General features: G+C 35.8%; 1 long non-coding RNA gene across 1 annotated transcript; it reads right to left on the bottom strand.

The window, feature by feature from the left end:
• Positions 1-1,129: 1,129 nt before the first annotated feature.
• Positions 1,130-13,135, bottom strand: LOC306876604. The gene is made up of 6 exons (XR_013784841.1): positions 12,826-13,135; positions 12,143-12,187; positions 11,451-11,522; positions 7,012-7,102; positions 6,219-6,282; positions 1,130-2,694 (listed from the first exon to the last, which is right to left on the bottom strand). It is a non-coding gene; the product is annotated as an uncharacterized lncRNA (long non-coding RNA).
• Between the last annotated feature and the right edge of the window lie 11,858 nt (positions 13,136-24,993).

The raw sequence follows: 24,993 nt of genomic DNA, 5'->3' as shown, positions 1-24,993 counted from the left end.
ATATTTTAGTACATATACACGCTCAGTCTTCAGGAAAAGGGCTACCAAGCCACTTCTGAACCAGAGACAACGTCAGAAGCATCTCACCTGGGCTGTGGAGAAAAGAACTGGACTTTTGCTCAGTGCTCCAAAGTCCTCTTTTCAGATGAAAGTAAATTCTGCATTTCAGTTGGAAATCAAGGTCCCAGAGTCTGGAGGAAGACTGGAGAGGCACAGAATCCATGTTGCTTGAAGTCCAGTGTGAAGTTTCCACAGTCAGTGATGATTTGGGCTGCCATGTCATCTGCTGGTGTTGGTCCACTGTGTTTTCTGAAGTCCACAGTCAACGCAGCCATCTACCAGGAAATGTTAGCTCTTCATGCTTCCTTCTGCTGACAAGCTTTATGGAGATGCTGATTTCATTTTCCAGCAGGACTTGGCACCTGCCCACACTGCCAAAGATACCAAAAGCTGGTTCAATGACCATGGTGTTACTGTGCTTGATTGGCCAGCAAACTCACCTGACCTGAACCCCATAGAGAATCTATGATGTATTATTGAATATGAGAGACACCAGACCCAACAATGCAGATCACCTGAAGGCCGCTATCAAAGCAACCTGGGCTTCCATACCACATGAGCAGTGCCACAGGCTCATCACCTCCATGCCACGCCGCATTGATGCAGTAATTAAAGCAAAAGGAGCCCCTACCAAGTATTGAGTGCATATACAGTAAATGAACATACTTTCCAGAAGGCCAACAATTTACTAAAAATGTTTTTTTTTTTATTGGTCTTAAGAAGCATTAAAATTTGTTGGTGGGTTTTTGTTAAATGTGAGCCTAAATCGTCACAATTAAAAGAACCAAAGACTTAAACCACTTCAGTCTGTGTGCATTCAATTTATTTCACAATTTGAGATGAATTACTGAAATAAATGAACTTTTCCACAACATTCTAATTTATTGAGATGCACCTGTATAATGCTGTTTGAATGGACACTAGTTCGTCTTACTCTTGATTCTTTGTATTACTGCCCCGACTAAATAAAAAATGAAAAAAAGTAAATAAAATAATAATAATAATTTTTCCATAGTTTTTCCCCCTTGGTGAGGACGTTAAATGGTTAAAGAAACTCCAATACATTTTTATCCGTGCATTTTATTACATGTTTTGATAAGAAAAGTGCTAAATATAAAGCACATAATAGCGCAAAAAAAACTAACAAAAAAAACATTTTGAACAATAATGCAGAGCAAAAACAATCGTACTCCTGGATTTCTACATTTAACAATGTATCAATTTCCCTAACCCAAAAAAAGAAAGAAAAAAAAAAAGACAATGTGAACATTAATTGTTTTAGAATTATAACATTAGAATTGTTTAATACTGCAATGTAATGGTCGCTAGTTGTGTTGCCCTCTATCATGAGAATCCAATAAGAAAGTTCATACAGGTTGAATTAATATTATTATTATTATTATTATTTTACACATTTATTTGAGTGTTTTTGCTTTTTCACAGAACAACAACAACGAAGGGGAAAAAAGATCATTACAATGATAGAATAGAATATGAATTAAAATAATAAACCTATGACAGTACAACAGAATATTGAGTGACAAATGCATACAAAGACAAATGATCATTTCACTGGTCAGGTAATGCATAAGCAAGACACAGATTCATAAATGTTGTAGAGTCACTGAATCCCATGTGAACTCAAATGATTTGATATTTTTTCTGCTATTTGGTTGATTTCTTTCACTCCGTTTTTAACTTACAAATTCCATTCTGCATATTATTAATGCACTTCTCTGCTTTCTCCTTGAACTCCATTTTGTTTTCATTGTAGGAAAATTAATGTTGAACTTCTTCAATGCAATATACAACAAAGCAAAGTCGTGTCTCAGCAGTTCATTTTGTCAGGTTCATTTCAAACGATTTGATATACTGTCTGTTGTTTTGCTGAGTTTTTTCACTCCATTTTTTAACTCGCATATTCTTTTTTGCATATCATTAATGAATTTCTCTGCTTTCTCCTTAAACTCTCTTTTATGTATTTGTTCCTTTGTGGGTTTTGTAGGTTTGTTACGCTGCCTCTTGTTGTCTTCGATGATCTCTCTGAGGATATCAGGCACAGAATTAACCTTGGCGATCATTTCTGAAAGCTTTCCAGAAAAATTGTCAATTTTAGAAACCACTTTCCTCCTGTCATGTTCCTGAAAGAGACTTTTTTCAAAGCAGGAGGCAAAATGTTCACTTAATGCCTGGGTTTTGTGGACTGACAGCGAAGGGTCTCTCAGTATTTCCTCAGTACGTTGACAGATATTTTCCAGCATGTCAATAATAAGGTTCATTTTATCCTGAAATCCCTTAAGTTCCACTTCAATGGTTCGTTTTAATTTCTTCTCCTGCCGTGTTTTCCTGTTTAGCCCAAAAGCAACACATAATACAGCAACTACAGCCACAACTGCCCCTGCTCCAGCAAATATTTCAGAAACCTCATCATCAATTACAAAGAAAGATAATACTGACAACACCATCCCGATTGCTCCAGTTATTGCTCCTCCTCTGAGTGCAGAAATAGTAAGTCTGTTACCATTTATAAACTCATTGATGCGATCATTAATGTTATCTCTATACTTGTTGCATTCAAGGGAAATGTCCTTATGAACTCTGTTCAATTCCTCATTGAGATGAAAAATATCAGATCTAAAAAAAAAAAGAAAAACAACAGAAACTTCAGGTATTTTATTCAGCATATTCTGTACATTGTGTAATGCAAATATTTATATTTGAGTACATATACAGTGGGTATGGAAAATAATCACCCGCCTTTTAAAGAAAAAAAAAACACATTTTGTTGCTTTGTGGCTTGAAATGAAAACTGACACCGTTTTGTTTTATCCAGCTGTATTTACTGAGAGGAACTTATTACATTCAAGTGAAAGATATGACACCACCATGTCAGAAAATAAATAAATAATAATAATAAAAACAGAATCAGTGAATTAGAAAAAGAATCACCCCCTTGTGTCAGCATTTGGTTAGTTGTGAATGTCTCTACTAACTTTGCACAACTAGACTTTGCAATATTTGTCCACTCTTCTCTGCCGAACTGCTCAGGTTCAGTTCAATTTTATTTGTGGACTGCCGTTTTCATGTCACTCTACAGATTTTCAATGGGATTTAAGTCTGGGCTCTGACTAGGCCATGCAAGAACATTCACCTTTTTTTTCCTTCAGCCACTGTGTGGTCAGTGGCTTGGCGGCTGATTTGGCCCGCTGGCCTTTTTTTTTTTTTTTTTTTTTTTTTATTATTATGGATTTTGTTATCCATTTGGAATTTGCCCCGTGAACCGTACGGTTCGATACGCGTACCGTTCCACCCCTACTCTATACAGAAAAAAGGGGCCAAAATTTTACTTTTTGGGGTACAACAGCTTGTCACTGGGGCAGTACTCTGAAAAAGGATGTATTTTTGCCTTTTTTACCCCTAATAGGTACATATTAGTAACTTGTGTACGAATTACTGTAAGGTGTATATATATATACTAATATATTAGGGGTAAAAAAGGGACAAATATGTTCTGTTAAGAGTACTGAACCAGTGACAAGCTGTTGTACCCCAAAAGATACCATTTTGACCCCTTTTTTTCACTTTATTTTTTAAATTTGAAATTCCACAGTCAGAATTTGTAAGTCTTGCGTTGTCCTCTGTCTATATGTTCTTTCCAATTGAAGGTTCATGAGATGCACCTTTGAGCGGTTTCAGAGAACTGGTTTGTCATTGGTTGATCTGCATTCTCTTCATTAGTGAAAGTCAAGATTCACTTGCACAATTATAATGTCAAACATATTAATATGTTTGACAGTTTATGACAACTAGATCAACCGTTTTGTATTTAATGACTTATATGATGAACTGATGACTAGATGATTTGAGGGGAAAGACTATTGCACAGAGAACTATAATACATTTTGAGCAACGTGACAATAGCAACTGTTAATCAGTTGCATGAATGTACCAAAGCAATTGCAACTTGTTCAAAAGAAAGAGAATCTGCTTTTATGATGTGACTAGATGATGTGGAGGTTGAACAAGTAGCTTTGAGAAGTTCATTTCTGATTCGAAAAATGCACCAAAGCGACTGAGAAAAATCTGACGTGTAACATCATATTAGATCCATGCATTACAGTAGGTCTTCGATCTGCCTCAATGTTAATCAAATATTAAAAGCAAAGACATGCTATTGATTAAACTACTGTTTATTTGCATCTTTGTTCTTATTTTTAATAACAAAGATAACATAAACAACAACTATATTGTGATTAATAATATAGTAATTATTATTAAGAAAAGAATTGGAGGAAAATATGCAACGTTGGTGCTATAGGAGATGGTAACACTTTATAATAACGTTCAATTGTAAGTCATTTACAAGTGATTAGATAATCATTAACTAATCATTTACAAAACTTGACTAAACATTCACAAATGATTAAGTAATATGCTAATGATTTACAAATCTGTCATAAGTTATTTAAAAAAAATTGCATATCATGAAATAATCCAAGAGATCCTTAGTAAATGCTTAATAAATTACTAGTTAATATATTATTAATCACTTATAAATCATTGAAATGTCAACATTGTACTATTTTCTCAAATTTTTTAAATCATGAACAATTGATTATCAAACCATTAGAAAAATGATCGGTATATTATTTATGTATGTTTCATTAAAGTTGTAAGCTGGTCTGTTAAAAAGCACAAAAATGCAATTACGCTAAAACGAAATGATTTGCCGTCAAGTGTATAAACGCGTACATGACTTACAGTCAGGGGATTCCAGTGGGTTGTGTTAAACCCTTTCTCTCATCATCACAGACTTGTGTTCTGTGTGGAGTGTGTGGGATCTAGTGATAATGTGAACCTGGTTTACCCTCCACTGAAGATCACATCAGGTGCACAGCATTAAAATACTCCACACGTCAGAGAAGACATCTGTCTACACCCTCACCAGTCACCCCTTACAGTGCAGTACACATTACAAACCTGTTGTGTGAACGGATGAATACATCCTTTACAAAGATTTCTGCGTCCCCTAATCTAAAGTGTAAACTACTCATCACTAGTAAATGTGCTACTCGTCATTTGTGGATCTTGTTTACCTGTTAAATGATCTGTAGGTGTATGCAAGACATTTATAATACTTTCTGCATCCCCTAATCTAAAGTGTTAACTACTCATCAGTTGTAAATGTTTTACAAACTTTATTGTTTCCAGTTGTGTTTGCGTAAATATATACACACACAATCAACAACCTGTAACCGGAAGGTTTGTAAAACATTTACAACTGATGAGTACTTTCCACTTTAGATTAGGGGATGCAGAAAGCTTTGTAAATGATTTATAATGTTTATTGGGTAATACTTTAGAATAGGGAACACTTATTCACTATTAACTATGACTTTTCTCTCAATAAACTCATAATTAGCTGCTTATTAATATAGTAAGTTAGTTGTTAAATTTAGGTATTGGGTAGGATTAGGGATGTAGAATAAGGCATTAATATGTGCTTAATTACTACTAATAAATGGCTAATATTCTAGTTATATGCATGCTAATAAGCAACTAGTTAAGAGACCCTAAAATAAAGTGTTAATGTTTATTGATAAAGTAGTACAATGTTGATATTTCATTGATTTCTAAGTGATTAATAATTTATTAACTAGTAACAAGTAGTAATTTGTAAATCGTTAGAATCTTAATTATTTGTGAATGTTTTGCAAATGATTAGTTAATCATTATCTAATTACTTGTAAATGACTTACAACTGAACATTATTATAAAGTGTTACCATTTTTGTTGTGTTTTTCCTGACATGTTGGTGTCATATCTTTCACTTAGATGTCATAAGTTGCATTGAGTAAACACAGCTGGATAAAACAAAAATCTTCATGTCTTCATGTCAGGCTGCAAAGCAACAATGTGTTTTTTTAAAGGGGGTGATTCTTTTCTATACCCACTGTATGTAAACAAGTGTATTAGCTGATGTGTATCGATGAAACATTTTCTTTGATTTGATACTTTATCACATATACACTTACTACTACACAGGCTTTTATTATTATGGTTTTTTAAACATTGTCTCCTTATCAAAATTATGTTAAACATCGTTATTCTAGGTGAAAACCCATAAAAATACACAATGTATTAAAACAATCTCTTACAGCATGTTAGTTGGCAGCTCCATGCTTCCGCGCCGATGGCGGGGTCTGGGTGAAGCCATTGTTGCTGTGATTCAATAACACAAATGTTATTTATCATGCCTGGACCAGCTAGGTCAACATTGTAAATTTAAGCAACTAGCAATATCTTCATCCACACAGTCAAGCCAGTCGTCTATTACTGGATGCTGCTATATTGCTGATGTAAGATACTTTGAAGCAATCGTATAAAACAACCAAAAAAAAAAAAAGGTTTTATTGACAAAATATCTTCGCTTCTACATAAATGTATGACACATGTTTACAAGAGACCCACAATGCATGTGTTGTATTGATGTGAGATTAGACAATTTTACATTCATTAAACCCTCACGTATGCACCATTTTAGATAAATAAACTAAGACAAGCCAAATCAACTTAGAATGTAACAAATGAAGCTTGCACACAATGGCATATATCCTCTGCTGTAAACAGCTGTACTCTCAAATTAACAACATGCATGTGACATTTCATTGTTAATTAGCTTTTCAACTCACAAACCCCAATTTGGGAAAATATGGTATACATATGCCATATAATAATTCCATTCAATATAGTATGCACAATAATTCAATTCAAATATATGTAATACACTAGGTAGGTCAAAAGTAATCTAAAAGTAATCAAAAAGTAGTCAGAATACATTACCTAAGACATGTAATACTGATTAGCACTGTGTACCAATTGGCTAGTTGAAAGTATTTTTGTAATAAGTCTAATTACTTATTTTAATAATGTTAAGAACAATGACCTTACCCGAATAGCATGTAGTAATTGTCCTGAACTCATCAGTGGAGTGGCAGTGTAACTCAGATTTGGCATCAGTCTTCTGTTAGCTTCTTATAACCTGTCCAAAAAAACAAACAAAATCAGAACAGAAATTTGATATTAACCCTTTGGGGTCGGCTGTATCGCCGGCGATACGAACTCGTTTTTTTTAAGACAAGTGCAAAAGACACTAAAAATGCTCTGTTGATTTTGGTCACACAAATAAGTGTTATGCATCAATCGAAACTGTTAAGTGTCTACTTTTTTTTGAGTACACTCACGATTACAACAAAACTTTGTGGTTTTGGGGAAAAAAGAAAACAAACAGGATGCGCTCTCGGTCTTCTCCTTCTCCGCGATATGTTTATAGTAACGCGTCACTAAAATGAAGTGTAACTCATCAAATACTCAACACAGAAACATGAGAGTTATATCTATAGAAAACCTAAAGTATCTGCTTTCAACTGAAGTAAGTGTCGAAAACAAATGTTCTGTGATAAAGTAATCCGTATGAAACCGACACGATGTTCAGTCTGTCCAGTCTAACTCATTATTTCTAATGAGATCCTGCCCCCTCGTGTTCACATGTAAATAACCACATGACCCGCGCGCGCTTGGAGACGCCCAACAACATAAACAAACAGTCACGAGACTCTGTTCATCTCTGCTACTGTTCGTTTCTGGAAGACGACGCGCTGAGTAAAGGCTGGATTTACCTCAGAATAAGAGGAGAGTTCATCCAGAAGACATCGATCGATCTGATGAGTAAGTAATGCTTGTTTTTTGCATTAGTTAGCGTGTTATTGTGACAAACCTGAACGCGTTTAGTAAATAAACACATAGAACTTAGAAAATATGTATGTCGCAGAGGTGCCAGATTTATGTCCTTGTGCATACTTATCGCAACTTACGAAGTTTAACTCTTTCCCATTTTTTTCAGTGACAATTGAGAATTGTTTCCAGATTTCTGACTTGCCTTGCTTTGCTTTTGTCAAGTAAACATCCACTTTCATTTTTTTCTCAACTTAATGTGTTGACTAATGTGTAAAACCGCCCACTCCCGCGAGATTTGTGTTGGGTCCCGTGGGTCCCACGTGAGCCCAAACCCAATGCAGCCCTCTACAGTAGACCACAATGCAGTGGAGAAAGAGAACGACAAGCTCATTAAGTTTAAGAGCCTGGGGATCGACATCAGTAGATCCTGCATCACGAGAACACAGATAGTGCCAGTTGTGATAGGTGCCCTAGGATGCATCAAGAAAGGATTCCACCAATATCTGGATCAGATCCCAGGGAAGCCAAGTGCCTTTGAAGCTCAGAAGATTGTTCTGTGTGGGACTCCACACATCCTATGCAAAGTACTCTCTTAGTGAGGAACTCCCAAGGACTCTGGTTGAGTCCTGGAAGATAACCGAGAGAATCTTGAGGAAAAAAATAAATGAATAATAATTACTTTTGAATACACCTATTAGAGTATTTGTGAATGGCTTTAATCTGGATATTGAGAATATAAGACATTAATTTCAAGATAATATCTTTTTGAAATGTGGTAGATTGTTTTTTATCTGTTTATTTTAGTTTATTTTTAGCAATGTGCCTGAAATGTGCATGATATATATATATATTTTATTATTAATCAATCAATCTATTAATGCATTTAATGAACAAATATCCGCATAACTGTATTATAAGCAAGTCCCCATAATATTTAGGATTTAAATTAAATTGCATTAGTGTCTGTTAATGAATATGCATACATACTCTCCTATTTAAACTTAAAACTCTGGCCCATCTCAAGCTAGCTGTCACGAATCCGGTCTATTAACTTCCGTTCACTCACCACCAGAGGTCACCCTCTCACCACATGGACTCTTGCACTTTGCACATTACTGTTGCACGTCACCTTGGACTGCAGTTCCCATCATCCATTGCACTGATGACACACACACAGCTAATCACACTGATCACACAGCATTCCCATTACACGCCTTATTTAAGCCATGGACTTCCTCAGTCATATGGCCGAGTATTGTTTTGCGTTTATCACAGTCATTGCTGATAGCTACTTTACGGAGCCTTTCCTAGTGTCTTAGTCTTAGTCTTGCCTAAGCCTGTTTACCGGTGTTTGTTTCTTTGCTTTTGTGTTTTTGGATTACCCTTTTGGACTCTGTTTGCCCCTGTTTGGATTATTGCTTGTGTACTCGGATTACCCCTATTGTCAAGCCCTTTTGGATATTGTTCGCCGATTGTTGACCCCCGCGTGTTCTCGGAATACTCTTGTGTCTTGCCTTCAATTCATCTGTTTACTGATGTTTGACCCTGCCTATGTTTGACCACATTTCTAAATGAAGCGTGCACATGGATCCGTACGCCTCACGTCTTATTCGCCCCGTTACATTAGCATGCAAGTCCTGGATCAAAATTAGTTCATCAACTGTGTTATTATATAATATATAGGCATAAAGAGAGTCTCCAATCAAACATAATGGTTTGAAACCTGCATATGTGGCTTGCCTTAAAACAAAGCCCCTGTTTTTCATTTTTCAAAAATAATTCTGTAATTATTAAAAAAATTTAAAGTGGAGTATTGTTTATTTTAATTTCACTATGCTCACACTATGCTGCCATTATAGCATGTGGTAGACAGAGAAATTAAACATCCACACAAAGTGGATGAAATTATAAAACAGGCTATTTACCTATCCTTACTGATGTGGATGCACCTCTATCTGAAAATGGATAGTTTAATTAAATGTTTTATTGTTTCAAATGTTTTTCTCTTTTTAGGCCACTGATGGAGAACAGGCGGTGACTGGGATGATTGCTGGTCAGAGAGGAGAATGACATTTCCCTCAAACTGATGCAACAGTGGTATTAAAGGAGGACGCTGCCCTGGATGCTGTGCCTGACTACATCAATTATGCTAAAGAGATCATGAAAATTGACAGTGATGCATGATCTGTATTCATGGACTAAACTGTAAGTGTACAATTTGTAAAAACAAAATATGAAATGTGTTGTTTAGTAGAAGTGGAGTTTACACGCTGTCATTCATACACATGCATCTGTTGAATGTTATAATATCAGTGTTAATGTTGTGGTTTATTTGTGTAATGTCATGCCAGAATAGTTTATAAAGGACTTAAGTATTAACTAATTGTACAATTATTGTATAATAGTGTTTTTATATATTGTTATGCAATATATAAAATTTACCAAAAAAGTCCAATTTGATCAGAAGTTATATTCAATAAATGTTCAATGCTTCATTTATAAACTCTGTAGCTGTTAATGCCATACTTTTATGCATTTCTTCTTACATGCATGTTAATTTTTGACTGTTTTCTCTTGTTTTAATAAATATTTACCTTTTGAAAGTCATTGTTTTTTGTGATTTTAAAATGAACAAGATTTGTAGGTTTAATGCCTAGCTCGATTTGGGATCATTTTAGCACGGCAATGTAGTAATTTTAAACCATAAAAAAGCAACCCAGCATGCTGGGTTAAACATAATACAAACCCAACTTGTTAGTCAAAAAGGGACGAACCCAGCGCTGGGTTGCCAAAACCCAGCGCTATGAATTGGCAAAGATAACGGTTTCACCTAAAAACCATATTTACCGTTCTACTGAAGAAAAAAAGGCACCTACATCTTGATGGCCTGAGGGTAAGAAAACTAACAGCAAATTTTCATTTTTGGCTGAACTATTCTTTTAAGTCAAAAATGAGCCAAGAAACCCTGATTTTATGTTGCGTGTTGTTTTATTAAAGGCAGTAATGTAGTTGCTGATGCAGAGATCTGATTGCTAAGTACATTAGCACATGCATGTGTGCTATTGCTAATGATGACCTGCACAAAATTTGAGTTGATGTCATGTTTTTAATTATCTCACCAATACACATTACTAGTTTGAACAGTTTTGAGTGTTTGCGGTTTCATTTTACACTAAGAAAAATATACTTTTTAGTAGACTCCAATTAACTAAATTCACATCACTAATGCCTTATAAATATTAGATTTTTTTAAAATCTTGAATTGTTCGAAGCAAATGGTTTCTCAAATGAAATAGGTTAACTTCCATGCTTTATTACTGCCATATCATACTGTACAAAAAGCCATACTGCCAGCATTTTACTGTCATTTTACAGCATTTTTTTATTATTTTTATTTTTTTAAATGTGAACATCAAGTTAAGTGAATTTAATTACATAAGTTTTGGTAGACCCCATTACTCAATTAAATTGAGAGAATAAGTTACTCAATGAGTTCATTCAGCTTGCAGTATCAGGGTTTCCCATGCATAATAATTAATATCTGACAATATAAATACATTTTTAATTATTGTTATATTGTTTGTGACATCAGATGCTGCTTTTTTATAAAGACACATGATATGGTTTGAAAACAATGCAATTTACAGACTCACGGATGAAAGGAGGAGGACGTTCAATACCGCTGTCATCACTGGAGTCAGAGTCATTGTCATGGCGATCCATCTCTAGGAAAACATGTTACTGCCTCTTAATAAGATATTCAACACATTTATGTGTAAGTAAATTAAGCTAGCAATGGTCAACTAATAATTTACCATATGTCACACAGTTAAATAACATCACATTTTGTGATGCCCTGTTAATGAGTTGATGAAGGACTTTAATGAACACAACTCCTTAAACTGTATAAGGGAGAGCATTTTAAAGGTTGAAGTGGGGGCTCAAGGAACGTGGTTAGGAACCGCTGGAATAGAGGATGGTGGGGAAAATAAACAATGGTAACCAAATGGTTTCTGCTCCCCAACTGTTTGGTTTGGTTAGCAGCTTTCTTCAAAATATCTTCTTTTGTGTTCAACAGAACAAGGAAACTCAGATTTAGAACAACTTGAGTGACAACTTTCATATTTGGGTGAACTATCCATTTAAGGATACAACAAATATTTTGGTCATTTATTGGGTTCTTGTTATTTACTACCAAGTATAGTGTAATGAACAAATAAAATTGATAAATAAATATTTAGCATTTTAAAAATTATTCATATTTTTTACTCAATCAAATGATTGCAGATAAACAATTTTACTCTCGTATTGAAAGCTCATCAACAAAGATTTTAACTTAGCCTACCTTGAATTCTTCCGTGTCTCCACCTCACGACTTCCCAGTTACCTGCTAAACAAAACAATTCACTCTTAAAATGATGCGTTATATTTCAATAGGTTCAGCCTCGTGGAATCGATTTAGTTAGTTAGTTTTGCCCAGGTGCCCAGTGTTGGGTAGTCTGTGCTGTGCCAAATTGGTTAAAATAAATTACCTGTAAGTTACCTCAGTATATTATCTGTGCCTGAGAAAGACCTGATCAGTGTGCGGACGTTTGTTCCTTTATTATAATTATTTTTTTTGTCCTGCACCTGAGCCCTATTCTGGTTTTGGGGGATGTGGGAATCCTTATAGTCTTATATGGGAACACTGGGAATATGTGAGCACGTTAGCCAAAGCTATGAGCACGTTCCCTGTTAGCTGAGAGTCAATCTCTTTCTAAATGCCTGTTCTTTATATGCTACTATAGGCTAGTAGCCTACCAATTAGTTGTAAAAATAAATACTAGGCTGGCACAATACGATATTCATAATTCATTTACTTATTCCAAATCTACATAAAACATAATTTTTTGTTTGTATCAATTTTCGCCCCAGTTTATTTTCGGTTTCGTTTCTGCGCGTCTCGCAGCCGAAATCACAACCTAGGTCTAGCAAGCACTGAACATGAATTCCACACACATTCACGCTGTTACACTATCCATACACTACCTTGTTGCAGGTCTGACCGAAGCGCGTGTGTGTAGCCGGAGAACAGAAGCTAGCTAGAGATCGTCCTCCACGCCTTGAAACAGAGTGCTTTACACGCCACGGTAATATATATATATATATCAAAAAATACATTTAACATGCACGAAACCAATCTATTACATTTAGCTTTAAACCATTTCCATAATATAGCCTAAATAAAAGATAAACTAGGAGTAAATCTTAAGTTAATGTTCGAAATTAAGTAAAAACAGCAGCAATACAGATACAGTATGCTTCTTCCTGCTTTCTGTCTGTACGTCCCGCCCAAAACAGGTTGAGATCTGACTGAAGACTTTCATCGATTCGTTTTGCTGATTTCTATTAATGAGGATTTCATCATTTACATTTGTTACCGCGGTTTTGCTATGTCGAAATGAGTTATTGCGGTCTGCGAGGAGAGTCTGTGCAGCATACAGTATATAATAAGGTTATTTTATTAATTATTATTTTATTTTTTTTGAAAGATTATTTTTTAAAAGGCTATGGAATAGTGATAAATGCAACAATGAATTATTTTAGCGAAATAATTCCTTTTAATAAATGCCTTTAGATTTTCAAAGGTATTTTCTTTTAAATGAAATGAATAATTTATCCACCACACACCTGTTCAGATTCGTTTTTCATAGATCTACATGGGGATCAAACGGTTTGGATGGTCTGCTGACCCTGGAGTTTCCATTGAGCACATTCATTTATCTTGCATATTCCCTAGTGCATCTATGCCTTACTAGTGTTTCTTATGGGATGTATTCTACATTTCTGTTGCAAATTTTACTGATTTGTCTCAAAATATAATATTATCAAGCTATAGCTGGATGAATGGGTTTTGTTGAATTTGCTTCAGAGGTGTGTAGAGTATCCAAAAAACTTTACTTAAGTAAAATTAGAGATACTTACACAAGTGAAAGTAAAAGTAATACTCGAGTAAGAGTAAAAAAAGTGTCCAAAAAAATAATAATTTAAAATATTTACTAGTTACTTATGTCACAAAACAGAAGAATGCAACATGTATTTAAATAATACCTGCATTCCAATTTGCATACTATCCATCCTAAATTCTATGTGATATTAGGGTGGATAGTACGCGGGACGCAGGAAATGTTTATTGCAGGTTTTGGCAGACAAGCGATGATAGCAAGTAAGTAGGGATTGTCAAGCTATCACGTGACCTTTGGAAGCTTCGTTACCTCACTGACACGTCATGCCGTGGACTCAAATGCAAAGCGCGCTGATTTGCCTTGTCCCATACCCGCTATACTTTTAGTGCAATGTTATAATTATATTGGTCATGCATATGCAAGTTCTACTTCTGAATATAGTGCATTATTTAATTCTGTTTGTTTTTTCTTAGTGTTTTATTAGTATGCACTGTGTGTCTCATGTGTGTTTGCACTATATCCATACTTTCTAAAATGTCAAATGTAAACTGACTTGCTAGTTGCTAATGAAGCTAATTCTGTTCTGTTTGATCTGTTATGTTATAATTCCACCTAAAATATTGTTGTAAAACATTAACCAACAGCAATAAAAGCCCATGATTATCCATGACACAATCGCATACAAGAGGAGTGCAGTGGACTATTGTGAGGAGCTCAGAGACACAAGGTGATCTGGACTTAGAGAGGTAATGCAAGTTATTGGTTTTCATTGTCCAGGTTTATCAGTTTGTTTTCTCGGTAAAAAAGTACTTGAGAAGTCCTAAGAGATCATGCATTATTATTGTCATGATCACAGTTTAAATGCCTTTACTGTTGTTTCTTGGTCTGTGGTAACTTTTCTTAGTGCAATATCTGTATAGGACTGTAACAGATGAGTGAATTGGTTTTTACTTTTGCAAGAAGTATCGGTCCCACTTTATTAATTTGTCCATATGTCAGAATGTTAGCATGCTGTATATAAGTTCCAAACACTAGCCCAATGACAGAATTTGGTTAATGTATGTACTGTAGGTCTTACTTGTATACTTTACAAATTGCATCAATGTAAATCAATTAATTATTTTCTAACATTGAGATTTTATATTCACTAAGACGTTCAATCATTGTCATTCATTTAAGGAAACGATGTGCTTTATTTTGAAAAGCTCTATACAAATTAAATGTGTCTGTCTCATGGTGACAAAGCACCCTTTTCTATACACATACATTATGACAGCACTGTATCATTGCAATACTCTTTGAATATGCTTAATTTCAATACAGGTGAAGAGATCTGACCAGTCAAGATGTCCAAGAAGTAAGATTTTCTTGTTCAAAGCAACTGATTTGAGCGTATATTTTTTAACAATTTACACAAGATTTCATTGGTTTCAATTTATTTTGATGGTACCTTTAACACATTCTGTAGACCAGGGCTGTTCAAACTCGGGAGGGCCGGTGTCCTGCAGAGTTTAGCTCCAACTTGCCTCAACACACCTGCATGGAAGTTTCTAGTATGCCTAGTAAGACCTTGATTAAATGCTTCAGGTGTGTTTGATTAGGGTTGGAGGACTCTGCAGGACACCAGCCCTCCAGGACCGAGTTTGGACAGCCCTGCTATAGACTATACGTAACATTGCACCTATATTTCTACTAACTCTCATTAGAGTGTTAGTAGTGTATTAGTAGACTGGTAGGGTTAGGGTTAGAATTAGTTTACATGTACTTGCAAAGTTACTTACAGTCAGTAGAGTGTCTGTTGAAAGACCATCACAATAAAGATATGAAGCAGACAGTCTACACCAGGGGTGCCCAATCCTGTTCCTGGCGATCAACTGTCCTGCAAAGTTTAGTTCCAACTCTAATCAAACACACCTTTCACAATTTTCACGCGATCCTGAAGACCTTAATTAGTTGCTTCAGGTGTGTTTGATCAGAGTTGGAGCTAAACTTTGCAGGACAGTCGATCGCCAGGAACAGGGTTGGGCACCCCTAGTCTACACTGAGAGTGTGTTGACATGTAGTTGCAACATTACTTAGTGTCAACAGAATGTTCAATAGGGACCATCAAAATAAAGTGTTACCCATTTTTTAACCTTAGTTAACTACATTAGCTAAAACAAATTAAAAAGGAAAACAATGCAAAAACACAAAGCACATAAGAGTCCAAGAGAGCAAATTCCAATTGACTCAGGACATTATAATTTAACCTACTGCACCTGCTCCATCAGTAGTGGGCGCTCGTGCAACATAAGCAATAATGTGCATTCAAGCAACAGATGAAGGGAAGTTAGCAAAGAGCATAAAAAGGGCTTTTTTTGGCTGTATTACTAAATCACAGCATAACAATTATCAATAGCATAGTAATTAACAAAATGTATTTTCTTTGTGTCTAAGGCCAATGCTGTCTAAATCTGATATTTCAGGGAACTCGAAGCTCTTAATGATGAACTGCAGAGAAGCATCAAGGAACTGAACTCATAATTTGACGAAAAGTTTCCAACTCTGAATCGTAAAATAAAGGAGCTGAATGACGTCACTGATGAACTGCATTCCATGCACAAGGCCACAATGGTGCAGCAGTTTGTCAGGAGGCGTAATATAGGAGCAGCAGCAGGAATCACAGCACTGGGTTTGTTTTTGGCCCCGTTCACATTTGGTGTTTCGTTAGCTGTTGCTGGTGTTGGAGCAGGTGCAGTAGTAACAAGTACAGCATGTACCATCACCAACATGATCAAGCAGAAAAACCTACGACAGACTATTAAGAAGATCACAGATGATTTCCAGAATATAATCAACCCAATAATTAAGCATCTAAAGACCATTTCTGACATCATAGAAGAGATTCAGATGAAGAAGTGGGCTTCTAAATCAGATTTTTGAGACACTCGCGACAACTGTGGGTTCTTTGGAAACTCTTTTAGCCTTTTTATCAATTGCAACTGAATTACAAATGGCTAAAATTGAGAATGTGGCCACAAGAACTGCCAGAGCTCTCAAAGTGGCTGGAGAAATAACTAGTAGACTCTCTCTTCCACTTCTTTTTCTTGATGCTGTTGGTATTGGTCTAGATTTTAAAGAGATCATTGAAATTAATCAAGTAGCAGACAGAGAAGAGCGGAACAAATCCAATCAAATACTTTGAAATTTATTCGTCAGGCGAGAGGACTCTGGATTAAATCGAAAGTGCCGGAGACACAATTAAGTGAAGTGAAGTGAAGTGAAGTGACATACTGCCAAGTATGGTGTGGAGACGTCTTCCTGAGGGAAGCAGAGAGAGCAGTCTGTGGGACGGGTGGCTGGAGTCACTGATGATCCTCCGGGCTTTCCTTATACACCGCCTGGCATAAATGAAGTACACTGGGCTTTATTGCTGGCAGGATGCCACATTAAGTAAGGCAAGCTCAGAAATCATCATGATGTTATCTGTAAGAAATGTTATCAAAGCTATTGTTACGTCCAGTGACATATTCACTTTTCCGTTATCTGCATTGTGTATGGTTTTCTTTTTTGTTGTTGTTGTTTCATTCTCTTTGCCTCCTTTTTCTCTGGCTCCTCCTACTCTTTCCACTCTGGCAGGTAGCTGATTGCCCTTTCCAGCTGCACCTGCTTACCAGCTGAGAGAGAAGCAGTATAAAAGCCAAGCAGAACGCTCAGAAGATTCAAGATTTTTATTTGTCACATACACAATTATACAGGGTATAACCAGCAGTGAAATAAGAATTTCTCTCCAGAGCATGTTCTGTGTCTAGCCCTGCTCAGTTCAGTTTGTTGAAGCCTTTTGGAGTTCTGTATGGTTATCTTCACTAATCTAAAGAACTGTGGACTAACTCTCTGTTGTTGCTAGAAGCTCTAGATAATTGTTGTGCTCTGTGTTGAGCCAGGTACTTAGATACTCAGCCTACAGCTTTGCCGTTTAACATTTATTTGGTATTTCACTGTTAGCAACTGCTTAATTCGTTACTCTCTTGATTGATGGTTACCCTTTTGGAAGCTGTAGGGAGGTGGGCGCCTTTTCTTTTTGTACTGTACCTGTTTTTCTGCTGGTTTAAGGATTAGGTAGGGAATGAGTGTATAACTTTGATTTTCTTTTATTTGACAGGTTTAGAAAGAATTTTACCCCAGAATAGAAATGCTTTTCTTTGTTATTTTGGCATAGTTCCTCCTCTTGAAATTTTTGTTTTGCTTCCCTCTTAATTTAACTTCCTTTTGTGTTTGTTTGGAAAATATTGCATACTCTCAGAGCGGTTAATACAACCTGTTAAAGGGATCTGGTTGTTGTTATTGTGCTGTGGCAGGGACTCAGGCAAATACTCTCATTAAACCCTTAATATTGTTACGTTATCTTCAAACCCCTTGACACTTGCAAGACGTAACCGTACTAAAAACAGTAATAACACTGGTACACTAATCTGTAGAACAAATGGGTTACAGAATGAAATGAATGCTTCAGTATAGCAATATTCATAGAATATTCATTCAGTATAGCAGTTAAACTTTCACATGATAAAATCATTCACAAGAACACTAGATAAACATCTATATAGCAATGCTTACTAATGGAAAATATTACAGTAATGAGTATTATTGCATGAATAATAAAAGTTAAAATCACCTAGTTTATAGTGTATATAAATAGTTGTATTTGTAGGTGTTATTGGCCTATAGCAAAAATTCTGAACCCTACCTCAGACCTCACTAATTGTCAAACCCTGGTTACGGTCATAGACCTGAGAAACATTTTCCCTGTGAATATTTCAGCAGATATTATTTGTGTCCTGTATTTCTGTCAAATGAATCAGTGATGACAACCATTTGTGATTTATGCTGCATTCACATGCTATCGTAATTACTAGTTTCCTAGTCGGAAATTGGCCATATAAGGCCTCTCTAAGGTCGTTCATGTCCAATTTCCAACTAGAAAGCTTGTATTCAGTTCTGTCTTTTTCAAAGTGACAAATACAGACTACTCTCACACAGCTGCAGAACCTTGGTTATAGTCTTTGGTTTTGTTTCGTTTTTTTTTGTTTTTTGTAATAATGGTTAATAGTATAGTTAATCTTATTCCATTGTATGCTAAAATATTTGTAATTTTTTACATGCTTGCCCAATGGTTCAGTTGTGTGATTTATAATAAAGGTAGATCAATTAAGGCACTGACTGATATCATAATGTATATGTATAAATGTTGTTTGAATGGACACCAGTTTCAGACTTTCTTGATTCCTTTTATTGCTGTCCAAACTAAAAAAAAAAAAGAAAAGAAAATTACATTGGTTAAAACAAGTACTTTAATCACTTTAAAGTGATAAATATAAATCAATAAAATAAAAAAATAACCTCTACAACTTTTGATCAATAATGCAGAGCAAAAACCATCTGTGGGAAAAATAAATTAATCTTGTTTCTAATTTTTGTCAGTGTTAACATGTCAGCTGCATCCAATAAGTTGTGTCTCAGCAGTTCATACGTTTTCATTCTGTCAGGTTGAACTCAAACAATCTGATTTTATGTCTGATGTTTGGTTGATTTCTTTCACTGCATTTTTTAACTCGCAAATTCCTCTCTGCATATCATTAATGAATTTTTCTGCTTTCTCCTTAAACTCTCTTTGATGTATTTGCTCATGAATGGGTTTTGTAGGTTTATCACGTTGCCTCTTGTTGTCTTTGATTATCTCTTTGAGGATATCAGGCACAGAACTAACCTCGGCGATCATTACTGAAAGCTTTCTAGACAAATGCACAATTTTAGACATCCGGTCATCCACTTTACTACTGCCATGTTCCTGAAAGAGATTACTTTTTTTCAAAGCAGCAGGCAAAATGTTTAGTTAATGCCAGGGTTTTGTGGTCTGATAATAAATCGTCTCTCAATATTTCCTCAGTAGGTTGACAGATTTCTCCCATTATGTCAATAATAGGATTGATTTTATCCTGAAATCCCCAATGGTTTGTTTTAATTTCTCCTGCTGTGTTTTCCTGTATCACCCAAAAGCAATACATAATATATAATAATAGTTATAGAGAGATAGAGAGATAGATAGATAGATTTTGTTATTCATCTGCATCAAGTGAAAACCCATAAACATAAAAATGTATTAAAACAATATCAACAATCTCTCATGAAATGTTAAGCGGTTCCTCCATGCTTCTGCGCCGATGGTGACCTCTCAGTGAAGCCATTGTTGCTATGATTACACAACACAAGAGTTACGTAATTATCATGTCAAGACCAGCCAGGACCACACTGCAAACTTAAGTGGCTCGCAAGATCATCATGCAGACAGTCAAGCCTGGCTAAGTTACTAAACAATGTTATATTTTATCATGCTGGAGAGACTAAAACTCAGCAATAAACTTAATTTTGCTGTGGCTCATTTCAGTCTCCAGTCAGAAGGAGGTGTATATAAAATTCTGAATGGTAAAAACACACTCATGATGCAGACTGGAATCATAAGTCACATTGTGTTCGATTAGGCCAGGAGAAAGATGCCAGAAAATATGATCAAACTAACTGTACTGACACAATGAGAACACAAAACTGATGTAAGCTGAATAATAACATTATCTACAGTAAAATATGCTTAATGATTATCTTGCAAGGCTGACATATTAATTCTTCTATTTCCTGAAGCTGCTTTGAAGAACAATCTACCTAACACTGTTCGGGAGGCAGACACACTCTGTCAGTTTAAATCTAGATTAAAGACACATTTCTTTAACCTGGATTACACATAACACACTAATACACTTCTAGTATTCAAATCTGTTAAAGGATTGTTAGGCTGCATTAATTAGATCAACCGGAACCGGGAACACTCCTCATAACACACGATGTACTCGTTACATCATAAGAAGAATGGCATCTACGCTAATATTTGTCTGTTTCTTTCTTATTCTGTTTCTCAGTCCGTGTCCGGATCAGCTGGTGGATCGGCACCGGGAGATGATGTCTCCCTGATCGTCGGCGGAGGCTGGGGACACCTGTTATACCAGTTATACCAACATGTATTGTTACACCAATAAATGTTTTGCACATTTATACAGTAAATATACATATTTGTATAGGGTAGACATTGTTCCCATTTCTAATAGCTTCTTCAAGATTCAAGATTTTTATTTGTCACATACACAATTATACAGAGTATAACCAGCAGTGAAATGTAGGTCAGGTCCGCTCCAAGGACAGTGCAATTATAAAGTATACAAAAACACTGACTGTACATAAATATTAAGAAAAAGAAAAGTAGAAAAAAATAAAAGAATAAAATAAAATAAAATAAAAGATAAAAAATATAAATATAAATGTGCAGGTCAGTATGTTGTTGACTTAAATAGTAATATAAGAAGGAATGTGCAAAAAGTTGTACAGAGTATTCACATAGCAGCAATACGAGGTAGAAAAAAAGTATGAATAACTTATTGATATGGTGATATTAACATGGAGTCAAGTGATGTTATGACACGGAGTTAGAGTTTAGGAGCCTGATGGCCTGGGGGAAGAAGCTCCTCCTAAGTCTCTCAGTTTTTGCCATCAGGCTACGGAAGCACTTACCAGATGGAAGCAAAGTGAATAGACAGTTACCAGGGTGATTTGAGTCCTTGATTATTTTGACAGCTCTATTTTTGCAGCGTTGGAGGTAGATGTCCTGCAGAGAGGAGAGAGCAGACCCTGAGATGCGCTCAGCTAAGCGCACAACTCTCTGTAGTGCTTTGCAGTCCTGATTGGAGCTGTTTCCATACCACACTGAGATGCACTGAGTCAATACACTTTCTATGGTCCCTGAATAGAAAGTTTTCAGGATTGTTAAAGTCTCCCGCGATGATAAAGGCAGCATCAGGATGTTTGTTAATGTAGCCGCTGAGCACATCGTGAAGTTTAGACAAAGCCAAGCCGGTGTCCGCCTGTGGAGGAATGTACACAGCAGTAACAATGATCGATGAAAACTCCCGGGGCAGATAAAATGGGTGGCAAATAATGGAAAGATGTTCCAGATGAGGCGAGCAGGAACGCGACAGAATGGAGATATTCCTGGGATCACACCATTTCTTGTTAATCATGAAACACACTCCTCCACCCCTGGATTTACCGGCCTCTGCTGTTCTGTCCGTCCGAAAAACAGAGAAGTTATCACTCTGCATTACAGCAGTGTCCGGGACCGAGTGCGTGAGCCATGTTTCTGACAAACAAAGGATGTTACAGTCCCTTATGTCCTGTTGGAAAGTTATCCTGGCTCTAAGATCGTCCATCTTATTCTCCAAGGATTGGACATTTGTGAGCAGAATGCTCGGAAGAGGAGGATTATGAGCCCTTTTCCTGAGTATTTGATCCAAAGTAGGCCTACAGCAAAACAGTACAATTTTGAAATATTTTCACTATTTAAAATAACTGTTTTCTATTTGAATATATTTTAAAATGTAAATTACTCCAGTCACACAATCTTTCAGAAATCATTCTAATATTCTGATTTGCTGCTAAAAAAACTATTATTATGATGATGTTGAAGACAGCGGAGTAGAATTTTTTTACAGGTTTCTTTGATGAATAGAAACTTCAGAAGAACAACATTTATCTGAAATAGAAATCTTTTGTAACATTATAAATCTCTTTATCATCACTTTTGATCAATTTAAACCATCCTTGCTAAATAAAACTTAATTTATATAATTTATTTTCCAAAATAAATAAAATAAAATAATAATAATACTGACTCCACACTTTTGAATGGTATAGTGTATAATGTTACAAAAGCTTTTTATTTCAGATAAATGATGATCTTTGGATCTTTCTATTCATCAAAGAATCCTGAAAAAAATTACTCAACTGTTTTAAATAATAATAATAATTAAAAAAGGTTTCTTGAGCAGCACATTATTATGATTTCTGAAGGATCATGTGACACTGAAGCCTGGAGCAATGATGCTGAAAATACAGCTTTGATCACAGAAATAAATGACATTTTCCAATATATTCAAATAGAAAGCAGTCGTACATAGTAAAACTGTATTTTGGATGAAATAAATGCAGGTTTGGTGAGCAGAAGAGATTTACTTTACTTTTACTTTTAGTCATTTAGCAGACACTTTTATCCAAAGCTACTTACAAATAAGAAAAAGTAACTAAAACTAAAAGTTAACACTCTGTAAATACTATATACACACCCATTTAAGAAAGAAGAGACTTATTAAACAAAAAAAAACTATGGCTATGACCAAATACTTATTTTACAGAGGAATTTACCAATTAATTCATTAAAAATCCTACAATGTGATTTCCTGGATTCTTTCCCCCCATTCTGTCTCTCATAGTTGAAGTGTACCTATGATGAAAATTACAGGCCTCTCTCATCTTTTTAAGTGGGAGAACTTGCACAATTGGTGGCTGACTAAATACTTTTTTGCCCAACTGTGTATTTGAATTACTTTTTTGTATTAATGTAAAAAGCAAAAATTGTACACTAGCGGGTTGAGAAGGGCACAAAGTCAGTGGGGTATATTTATTTTATATGTTGTGTATCTTGGTCTTTGTTAATACGGTATTTAGTTTGATTTATGATTTAAGTTATGCTAGTCTTAATTTGTAATGTTGTGTTGCTTTTTTTGCATAAATTTGCATAAAAATGCCAATATTATTGTGTTTGCTTGTTTCAGCCGTTATGGTGTTTTGTGGAGACAATGCAAGGCAAATAAAAAGGAGAAAAGGCAAGCGTCAGTGCAAGAGCAAAGAGCTACCTCCCAAAATGCTGTAAGACAATGTTTTCATGCATTACTCACTTAAATCTGAATTATTGGGTGTTAACACAAAGATGTGATTCCTGCACTATGAAGCAAAGTTGTTTTATAAGCAAAACATGTGTACACACGTTGCACAAACTATTAAAACTACATATCAGTAGTGGTTAGTATTATTGGAAATGCATGCAAAACAAACTGTACGATGCAATACAATTTATTATTATTTATTTTTATTAGTTTTCAATCATCTCGAAAAACAATTGGTTGCACTCTCTGAGAGATTTCTCTCTAGTCCAGCAATGCTTGCAGAGATTGCATCTTATCATCGGGACATTTGAAGAAGATTTCAGACGTGCTACAGGAGCATTTACAAATTCAACATATGCTGAAGTAGCTGGAGGCTTGATGATGGGTTTGGGGTTAGTTTTAGCTCCAGTTCATCGGTGCATTTCTGCTCTTATCACAGGAGCAGGAGTAGTTGTGCTTTCAGGCGCTACAATCGCTGATCAAATCTGGAACAAGAAGATCATTGTAACGGAACTAGTCAGACACGGAAGGTGAGTAAAAGATAAAGAGTTTATTCAAGCTCGTGCAAGGTGTCAGGTGAAGGATCGTCTTGAAGACAGGTGAGGAACAGTTCATTCGTGACAATAGTGCTCCGTGCACAAAGGACTGATCCTATGCTTCTCCTTCTCACAGGTCTCCAAGGTTCCTGGGTCCAAGAGGCGAAGGAGAGCGTCCCGGGAATCTTCACAGAAATATTTCAGGAGCTGAGAGGATGACAAGGAGCAAAACAACAGGTAAGTAACTCCAGGTAGGATACTCAGACTGTAGAGCTAGTTGAGAGCGTCGGTCCTTGAGGTGTCGCTACTTCAGCTTTGTAAAGCAGCAGCGATGGTCCATGGAGTAATCCTGTTACGTCAAGATCGGACCATGAAGTGAGCTGAGGGAAGTGCTTTTATGTGGCTGGTGATAACGAGGTGCAGGTGCCGGTGATGATTGGAGATACACAGGTGATAGTGATGAGTGACGGGGAAGACGGGCCATTCTGTGACAATCATGAGCCTGCAGGCCAAGTTAATACAAGACACTGAAGCTGAACTGAGGAGATTTCAGTGTAAAATCAGCCCTATGATGGACAAGATGAATGAGATCAGCCAGCATGTTCATGAAATATTGAGAGACCTCAGTTACCCAGAGCGTGATGTTGGGTATTTAAATAAATATGTTTCATCTGCCAGTGAATTAGTGCGCTTCATACAGATATATGACATTAGTGTACTGGCTGCGCAGATACAGTCTCAAACGTCATGTTTGATTGGAGCCCATTTAGTCAGAGTTCTGCCAGTTAGAATAACACTTGATCAGATGTGGATAGAAATGGTTCAGTTACAGAATGCCATGGAAGAAATGACTAAAAAAATAGACAGAATAGCAAATCAACCTGACTAAATAACATCATTTATATACATTCA

Source organism: Barbus barbus (assembly GCF_936440315.1).
Source record: "Barbus barbus genome assembly, chromosome: 1".
In the NCBI taxonomy this organism is placed as follows: domain Eukaryota; kingdom Metazoa; phylum Chordata; class Actinopteri; order Cypriniformes; family Cyprinidae; genus Barbus; species Barbus barbus.
The sequence above is the reverse complement of the archived record's forward strand: the minus strand, read 5'-3'. Positions and strand labels throughout refer to the sequence as shown.